Source organism: Henckelia pumila, chromosome 1 (genome assembly GCF_033568475.1).
Source record: "Henckelia pumila isolate YLH828 chromosome 1, ASM3356847v2, whole genome shotgun sequence".
Classification (NCBI taxonomy): Eukaryota; Viridiplantae; Streptophyta; class Magnoliopsida; order Lamiales; family Gesneriaceae; genus Henckelia; species Henckelia pumila.
The window spans coordinates 8,358,893-8,369,553 of record NC_133120.1 but is presented as its reverse complement, the minus strand read 5'-3'; positions in this window follow the sequence as shown (position 1 = coordinate 8,369,553).

Below are 10,661 nucleotides of genomic sequence, written 5' to 3'. Positions count from 1 at the left end.
TTCTGCACGTTTTGTTAAGAGGCATAAGTTACCATGCATTGCACTAGACGTAGTGATGTCTATTTCTACTCCGACGGGTCAATCTGCTTTGGCTAAGCGTCTAGTGATGGGTTGCCCTTTAGAGTTCGAAGGGAACATTCTGTTAGCGAATCTCATGGTCCTGGCGATGGACGACTTTGATTGCATTCTGGGAATAGATATGTTGACTACCTATCGAGCTTCAGTGGACTGCTATCAGAGATTAGTACGCTTTCATCCGGAGGGGAGTGAGAGCTGGTTTTTATATGGTGAGGGAGCGCGACCCCCGATGCCTTTGGTATCAGCTTTGAGAGCCTGTCGAGCTCTAGAGTCTGGCGGGGAAGGCTACCTTTTGTAGTGACCCTGCATGGAATCACCTACTAACTGGCAACTAATAGCATGCATTAAACTTAATACAGCAAAATACTTAACAGAATAAAAACGTGCGGAAACTTAACCATAATTTACATATCAGCTTAGTAATATAATCCAGGCTTAAATCTGTAGTGATACAACCATATCGAAATCTTAAACAGTAAACATTATACAGCTATATCGAATCCTGCTGTATAATAAAATCCTCAAGGCTCCTGCTCCCTAGTCCTGCCTTGAACTACCAGCTCCGTCCATCCTGCGACCTGCCACATAGAATAGGGTGTCCAAGATAACAACTAGGACGTGAGCGCTACGCCCAGTACATAGACATGAGTAAACATATGTATATAATGCATGCAACATGATGACAGGTAAAAGATCATCTGAAAAGTCATGCTCAGAACCGGCGCCATATGAGTGCTGCCACCGCACGGATCAACCTCTGGGTGCAACCACACTCGTCCAGTACACCAGAGTAGACAGACATAAAAGCCCCCGCCGTCGCGGTACTCTCAGTGACAGACTATCGAGTATAGAGCTGAGCGGCTCTATAGTCAGGTATAACAAGGAGTAAGCTCAACGTGTATATGAACATGACATATGAGTATAGAAAACGGTAAATCATACATCATGCCATATAATAATGCCAAATAAATGCAACATATAAACATGTATACTCGCTGGCAATCTCAGTCAATGTGTACGTACCTCTAGTCTAGTTCAAGTAAAGTAGATCCTAGGTTCCAAGCCTATATTAAAAAGTTCACCGTATCACTACACAAGTTGTCTAAGCCTTAACTAAGCTAATAAGTACTCCCAAAACTTAAATAGATTCCCGGACCATACCTTCGTCCGTAGTTAGCCCTTTGGAGTCGCTAGTCTCGGATGACTATAACCACACCTTGGTTATTCCAGAACCTCTATTATAACCGATAGGGCCCTCAAGTGTATATCTCACACTATATAACTGAAGAAGGAAACTCGGGAATTCTTAATTGAAAATGAACTCCGAACGGCCCTATTTATAGCCAAATTTCTTGGCCAGGATTGGAACTTTCGATTTCGGGATCGGAGCTTCCGATCCAGCTCATTGCGTGCATGTCTGCCACGCTAGGATCGGAACTTCCGATCTACGATCGAAGCTTCCGATCTGCTCTATGATCGACACTTGTCAAAACTCGCGACTGAGTCATCGATCATTGCTGGCAGCTGGGGATCGGAACTTCCGTTCCAGGATCGGAGCTTCCGTTCCGATCGGAGCTTACTATCTAGGATTGGAGCTTACTATTCGGCCCAAAATTAAAAAGCCCAAATTTTACTTCTGAAGTCCAATAACACTCCGAAATTGGTTAAATACCAACCCTTAATCATGTTTAACATATTATTATCTTAAAATGGTATCCGGGTTACTACACCTTTTCTATGTAGTTGATTTGTCCGCTGAGAGTATTGGAATAGAGAGCATTCCTGTTGTGGATGAATTTCCAGATATATTTCCTGATGAGATTCCGGGTTTTCCTCCTGCTAGGGAAGTCGAGTTTGGCATAGAGTTGATGCCGGGTACTTCACCTATTTCTCGAGCACCGTATCGTCTGGCTCCGTTAGAGATGCGTGAATTGAAGAATCAGCTACAGGATCTTTTGGACAAGGGGTACATTCGTCCTAGTGTATCTCCTTGGGGAGCTCCTGTTCTCTTTGTAAAGAATAAGGATGGGTCAATGCGGTTGTGCATTGACTATTGGCAACTGAATCGAGTCACTGTGAAGAACAAGTATCCGTTGCCTCGTATTGATGATTTGTTTGATCAGTTGCAAGGCACGTCAGTTTACTCCAAGATTGACTTGAGATCTGGGTATCATCAGTTGAGAGTCCGTGATCAGGACGTAGCCAAGACTGCATTCCGTACTCGCTATGGGCATTACGAGTTTCTAGTAATGCCATTTGGTTTGACTAATGCGCCGGCTATATTCATGGATCTGATGAACCGTGTCTTCAGGTAGTACTTGGACAGGTTTGTCGTGGTCTTCATTGACGACATCTTGGTGTATTCGCGTAATATGGAAGAGCATGTTTCTCACTTGCGGTTGGTACTGCAGACTCTTCGAGATGAACAGTTGTACGCCAAGCTGAGAAAGTGTGAGTTCTGGATGGATAGAGTGGTCTTTCTTGGCCATATCATATCCAAGGAAGGGATTTCTGTTGATCCAAGCAAGATTGAAGCGGTACTTAATTGGTTGCGTTCGACGACGGTTGCGGAGATCCGTAGTTTTCTAGGTCTAGCAGGGTATTATCGTCGCTTCATTCTGAACTTCTCTCAACTAGCTCGACCTTTGACGCAGCTTACCCGCAAGGGTGTGGATTTCGAGTGGTCCTCCGAGTGTGAGGAGAATTTCTGTGAGCTTCGACGGCGGTTGACTTTTGCGCCGGTGTTGGCATTACCGTCAGGATCTGGAGGGTATGTGGTATACACTGATGCTTCACTTCAGGGGTTAGGTTGTGTTCTGACTCAGAATGGGCATGTGATCGCATAAGCTTCTAGACATCTGAAGCTTCACGAGGACAACTATCCAGTCCATGATTTGGAATTGGCAGCCATTGTGTTCGCTTTAAAGATCTGACGTCATTATCTATATGGCGAGAAATTTGAGATCTTCACTGACCATAAGAGTCTCAAGTATTTGTTCACTCAAGCGGAGTTGAACATGAGGCAGAGACGTTGGATGGACTTGCTTAAGGACTATGATTGCGAGATTAAGTACCATCCGGGAGCTGCTAATCTCACCGCTGATGCTTTGAGTCGCAAGGTGCGACTATCCGCACTTCAGACTTGTTCGATGTCTAGTGCGATCAATGACTGTTGTACTTCAGGTTATACCTTCAAGCATAAGAAAGGTATGCCGAGTATCCAGATGTTTGCGATATTATCTGAGCCAGCTTTGTATTCGCGGATCCGAGATGCTCAGATGTCTGATTCAAAGACCCAGCGTTTAGCTCGTCTAGCTAACGAGGGTAACTCGTCTGGATTTCATTATCAGTCAGATGGCTTTCTGTGTTTGTCTGGTAGGCTTATGATTCCACAGGATGAAGAGTTGCGAGAGGAGATTTTGTCTCAGGCACATCGCACTAAGTTGAGTATTCATCTTGGGAGCAACAAGATGTACAAGGATCCACGTACTCGTTTCTGGTGGAAGGGAATGAAACGCAGTGTTTATCAGTTTGTTTTGAGATGTTTGGTGTGTCAACAGGTCAAGGCAGAGCACCGACGACCTGGAGGATTGCTTCACAGTCTGCCTATTCCTGAATGGAAATGGGAGTTTATCACAATGGACTTTGTGACCCATTTGCCGGTATCCCCGAGGAACTGTGATGCTATCTGGGTTGTGGTGGATCGACTCACCAAGTCAGCGCATTTCATTGCCTATAGCCATGAGTACAATGTGGATCGTATGGCACGGTTGTACATTCAGGAGATCGTTCGACTTCATAGAGTGCCTGTGAGCATTGTCAGCGATCGGGACCCCAGGTTTACTTCTAGATTTTGGGGGAGTGTTCAGCGTGCGATGGGTACTACTCTCAGTTTGAGTACTGCCTATCATCCGGAGACTGATGGTCAGTCGGAGCGCACTATCCGTACTTTGGAGGATATTCTTAGAACGTGCGTCATGGATTTTGGTTCAGCCTTGCAGGATCATTTGCCATTGATCGAGTTCGCGTACAACAACAGCTATCATACTAGTATTCGGATGGCACCTTTTGAGGCATTGTACGGGCGATGTTGTCGTACTCCACTCTTCTAGGAAGAAGTGGGGGAGAGACAGGCTGAGGGACCGGAGTTTTTCCAGCAGGCGATAAACATTGTTGATCAGATCAAGAAACAGATTAAGACTGCACAGGATCGTCAGGCTAGCTATGATAATATCAAGCGTAGGCCTTTGCAGTTAGATGTCGGGGAGAAAGTGTTTCTGAGAGTGTCACCTTTCCGCAAAATTCTCAGATTCGGCCTTAAGGGCAAGTTATCTCCCAGGTTTATCGGTTCGTTTGAGATCTTGGAAAGCATTGGCGATTTGGCTTATCGACTAGCTTTGCCACCGCATCTATCCAGTATTCACGACGTGTTCCACGTATCTCTGTTGCGACGGTATGTGGCAGATGAATCTCATATTTTGCAATGGTCTGAGGTTCAGGTGAACAAGGATTTGACCTATGTTGAGAAACCTATTCGTATCCTGGATTATAAGGATAAGGTTTTACGGAACAAAGTCATTCCTTTGGTTTTAGTTCAGTGGCAGCGCCGAGGCACTGAGGAAGCTACTTGGGAGCTTGAGGACAGGATGCGTGGAGACCATCCTGAGTTGTTTTGATTTCATTCTTAAGTTGTATTCAGTTGCAAACTCTGTAAACGTTTGATTTGAATAAAAAATGTTTCTGATTTCTGTATTACATTCAGTACTTAAGATCTGATTTCGAGGACGAAATATCTTAAGTGGGGGAGAATGTAGTAGCCCGTAACCAAAATCAGTAATTAAGAAATTAATCATAATTACTTGGATAGAGTTCGGAAGCTCCGAAGGTAAGTTCGGAAGTTCCGAACAGGATCGGAAGCTCCGATGCTTGATCGAAAGCTCCGATGGTATTACGTCAGGCATGACGTGTGGCAAGATTGGAAGCTCTGATCAGGATCGGAAGCTCCGATCAACCCTATCCGAAGTCAACAAGTGATATTTTGACACGTGGCAGATCAGGATCTTCGGAAGCTCCAATGGCAGGATCGGACGTTCCGATCGAGGATCGGACGTTCCGATCGAGGATCGGAAGCTCCGATCGTTGTCTATAAATAGAAGGCCGAGAATTCAGTTTCAATTTCCAATTCCTTATTTCCTCTCTACTCTAGTCGTATTCGAGTTGTTCTAGCCTTCCTAGGCTTGACCCGGAAGTCGTCGAGGCGTTCGATAGTCGTAGGAGAGTTGTGCCCAAGTTCTGGAGGCATCGATATCAAAGGGCTAACGACGGACGAAGGTATAGCTTTTGCTTCCTATAAATATTTAGGAGTATGCAATAGCTTAGTTAAGGCTTTTAGAGCACTTTAATGATAGTAGTATCATTTGGCAGTGTAGAGCAGACTATAGGCGTGGACCTAGAGTTGGTAGAGCTTGCACTATTTTGAGGTAAGAAAGTACTGTTCGAGATATCCTGACTGAGTATGCATGTATTATGTGACTGCATGGTTTATATGTCATTGATTTATGCTGCATTCATTTGCATACTGAGCTATCTCCTTCGAGATGTCTTTTAGTAGGGTTTTTCCCTATCCTGTTAGTGGTTGGACTTCCATCGATTTGGGTCCGGCATATCCACTTGTATTATGGTATGGGAGCCACCTCCTGAAGCGACGACACAGCGTGCTACATACCAGGGCCCGGTCTGTCTCTGTTATCTGATCCTTGACCTCGAGTTTATAGGGAGTTCACTTTGCATGCATGTATACTCATACTCTCATACTGAGCGTCTTATGCTCACGTCTCGTACTCTGTGTTTCTGGGCACCCTATTCCATGGGGCAGGTTTGCGATTGGACGAGGCGGGTGGATCCAAGAGGGGCTAGTCAGTGGTTGGCCAGCTGGAGCTTCGTCTAGGTTTTTATTTTTGTTGTTTTGGGTTGATACAGCTATTCGATTTGGTTGTATATTATTTGGATTAATTACAGATTCCTTTCCTTGGGATTGTATTTGTTTATTGGTTTCCGCAAGATTATTCTGATATCTGTTTTATTAAGTTAATTGCATGCCTAAGTTCTGTTTAGTAGGTGATCCAGGTAAGGGTCACTACATGATTGGTATTATGTTTGAACTTGGAATGTTTAGAATTGCCTTGTTGGTTGTTTTTGCAGGCTCCTGCACCCCTTTGCCCATTTTGCCTGCGCGCGGGCGAGGCATCACCTCGCGCGCGCGCGAGGAGTTTGAAGAGGCTCGGGAGATTTTTCTTGCGCGCATGCGAGCTCCCTTCTCACGATGGCGCGAGCATCTCCGGGAGTCTCTGCTCGCGTATCTTGCGCGCGCGCGAGTTGATGACCTCGCGCGGGCGCGAGGCTTCTTTTAAAAAAAACTAATAAAAATTTTTGATTCGTTTTCCGCGGCTTATTGTGTTCGATTATGATTAATTATTCGAGTTTAGAAGATTAGAAACGGGGTCTCGCATGTATCTTCATGCAGAATATCGGTATGTGAAAAGTGTAGATCGGAGCTTCCGATCTTGGCCGTTCGGAATGTGGTATGCATGCAAGGATCGGAGCTTCCGATCGTGCTCTATAAATAGGGGCATGAGGGCTCATTTGAAAATCGTTCAAAATCTTCTCCTCTCCCATGATGGCTCGATTTTAAGGGTTTTTGGGACTCTTTTATAAAGAGTTGGAGTAGGTATTAGTATATCTTTATATATAACGGACAGTGTCCGTAATAATAGCCAAGCAGTGGATCTTTGGCGAGGTGTCCAGAGTTCGTAGCAGGGCTGTGCCCAAGCTCTGGAACATTCAACATCAGCGGGCTGACGACACACGAAGGTATAGCTCTAGCTCTTTATAGAAAATAGGAAGTATGCTATAATTTAATTAAGGCTTTTAGAGCTTGTTAGATGATGTTGGTTATTATGACTTGTAGTGCTGCATGGTAGGCTTGGAACCTAAATGGGTGCTTTTAGGAACTGCCTTAAAAATGTACATAAGTACTGACTGAGATAGCCAGCGGATTGCATGCTTATGTGTTGTTTATTATTTGCCATGATGCATGTTTACTGCTTTGAGATATTATGATTCATGTGCATTTCATATTGAGCTTGGATATCCTTTGAGATAAGCTAGTGTTATGATGTGCTCAGCCCTTGTTAGGACGTTTTGACACTAGAGTCACTATGACCGACGGGTCTGTTGGACTCTAGTGATCTGTGGATATTTTGTGCACGTCCAGTTAGCAGTGAGTGGTCGTATCCAGTGGTTTGATTCCCCGAGATTACAACTCAAATCCTAGGTGCCAGTCTGAGCTACATTCTGATTCTTCTACCCAAATATGATACCCATTCATTACATTTCATGCATCATATACGTATGTTTACCCGTACTAGCGTATTGAGCTTTAGTTCTCATGTCCAGTTATTTTTTGTTGTCTGGACACCCCATTCGATGGGGAAGTTTCAGGTAGTTCTCTCGGAGATTTGGAGATGAGGTGGTGACCAAGGCAGGATTGTGGGATTAACCACTAGGTTTTACCTTTACTTGTATTAAGTTATTTCAATTGGCTTGTATAAATTTGGATTTAATTACCGATTGTATTCTGTCGGCTCTGAATTTTATATTAATTCCGCAGTTACTCTGATTATGTTATTTATTGTTTAATTTCATGTCTAAGTTTCTGATTAGTAGTTGATCTGGGATAGTGTCACTACATTATCTCTATGGAGAACGATGTCAGATTTTCACTGACCACAAGAGCCTAAAATATTTCTTCACATAGAAGGAATTGAACATGAGACAGTGGCGATGGTTGGAGTTAGTGCAAGACTACGACTGTGATATTAGCTATCATCCGGGCAAGGCTAATGTAGTGTCAAATGCTTTGAGTCGCAAGTCGGTGACATTGTCACGGTTGACCAACCAGCAACAGTTGATTTCAGAATTTCATTGACTGAATTTGGAAGTAATTTGGCCAAATGAGGGTTCTGATTTGATGTCTTTAACACTGGTACCAAATCTTCTTGACAGAATTCAACTAGGCCAAACTTTTGATCAGCAGTTAATCGAATGGAAGCTCAGAGATGAAGCAAAAGGCCACAACTTGTACACAACCAAATATGGGATCGTGCAGTACAAGGGCCGCAGTTGGGTGCCAGCAGTCGATTCACTGAGATTCGATGTTATGACTGAGGCATATACTACTCCGTATTCCGTGCAACCCGAGAGCAAAAAGATGTACAAGGACTTATAGTTGTTGTATTGGTGGCCGGGAATGATGAAAGACATCGTTAAATTTGTGAGAGAATGTCTTAATTGTCAGAAAGTGAAGGCTGAACATTAGAGAACTGCGGGCTGTTGATACCACTTATTATCCCCGCGTGGAAGTGGGAAGATGTCAACATGGATTTCATGGTTGGATTACCAAATACGCTACGTGTATCTAACGTTATTTGGGTTATTGTTGATAGATTGACGAAGTCAGCACACTTCTCAGCAGTGAGAACAACATTCACGATGACAAAGTATGCGAATATTTATATTCATGAAATTGTCCGACTGCATGGAGTTCCCGCCCGAATAGTTTGAGAGAGATCCTAAGTTTACCTCGGGGTTTTGGGAAAGTTTTCATCGTGGGTTAGGTGCCAAAATTTCTTTTAGTACTTCTTTTCACCCACAGACCGATGGAAAATCAGAAAGATTAATTCAGATTTTGGAAGATGTGCTCCGAGCTTGCGTGAGTGACTTCCGAGGCAATTGGGAGTCAAAACTGTCATTGGTAGAGTTCACGTACAACAATAGTTATCAAACTACTATTGGAATTACTCTTTATGATGCGTTGTATGAGAGAAATGTAGAACCTCCATGCATTGGGACAAAGTTGGAGAACGAGCAGTTTTGGGGCCAGAGATAGTGGCTCAAATAGTGGGCCAAGTGGCCACAACCAGAGATAGAATGCAGACTACTCAAAGTCGTCAAAAGAGCTATGCCGACCTATGGCGTAGAGACTTGGATTTTGTAGTGGGAGACCATGTTTTCATCAAGGTGTCGCCTATGAAAGGAGTAATGAGATTTGGGAAGAAGGAAAAGCTGAGTCCGAGATATATATGACCCTTCAAAATCCTTGATAGAGTAGAGACTCAAGCATACCGAGTTGTCATACCTCAAAATCTGTCTGGAGTCCACAATGTGTTCCACATCTCAATGCTCAGAAATTATATTGCGAATCCTTCACATGTGATTCGTCATGAACTGGTCCAGTGGACACCGAACTTGTCATATGAATAGATACCTGTTCAGATCTTGGATAGGAAAGTTCGTAAGCTGAGTAATAAAGAAATCAAGATGGTCAAAGTTTTATGGTGGAATCAGTTAGTAGAAGATGCTACTTCGGAAATCGAGGCAGAGATGCTTAGTCGTTATCCAGAGTTATTTGGAAATTCGAATTTTGAGGACGATATTATTTTAAGGAGATAAGAGTTGTAAGGTCCAAAAATCCACAGAACTACTCACGAGGAAAAGATTTAAATAGCATGAGAGAATTTTATTTTAACTTCCTAGATATGAGATTGATAAGTGCATTTTGTATGCATTATTTCGTAATAGGTTTATGTCTATTTTGTGTGCATTCATATTATTTTTATGTGATTTTATGTGTTTTAGTGCATGTGTGTGAATTACGAAGCAGCTTTGTTCGAAAAATCAAATTTAATTTTAGAGATATCCAAATCTGATCTTCACTGTTCAGATTAAAGTTCAAGATGTTTTAAAGTTGCTGTCCAAATTTTAGTTCGATCCGACAGCTAGATCTTGATATAGGAATTTTTCAAAATCGTCACTCGGAGAAGAAAATTTGTACTGCGCGCGCGCGAGTTGCTTTTCCAGACCTCTGTTTTTTACTTCTGTGCGCGCGCGAGGCCTATTCCGCGCACGCGCGCATGTTCCAGGGTCATATGTGTTCCGAAAAATCCTTGTTTTGAGAGGAAATTAACTGGTAGGCATTTCGGACCATATATATACAAGATATAATATATTTTTGAGGGTTCGAAAGTTCCAGAAGGCAGACAACACAGAGGCCTCGGCTACAAGGCTTGGGAGAGAAGATTTCTTCTTTCTTTTCTTCTTCTTATTTTTATTTTTGAATTATTTTTTTAATTATTGAGTATTTTATTTTCAAATAAGACGGCGTGATTGGGCCGAACAAATTTATGTAGAAAACTTGGATGTTTGTTTGGGATTTTTCAGACTTGATTTTATTTTATTGATTTTCAGATTTATATTTCTCTTGTGAATAGTCTGATCAACTATTTTCTTGCATGTTAATCGATTTCAAGTCGACAGATGAGGTATTGATTTTGATCGCTTTGATAATCAACATATTATAAAACCGACTAGAAATAGAATTCGGTTTCATTATGCGGTTTGGGTGTAAACTGAATTTTCACAAATAATTAATGCATTCAAATTTGATTAGAATTACAAAAGATTGGTTCATCAATATTTGAATAGGTTTTATTGTTCTAGAAATAGTCCTTTGAACAAATTAGGAG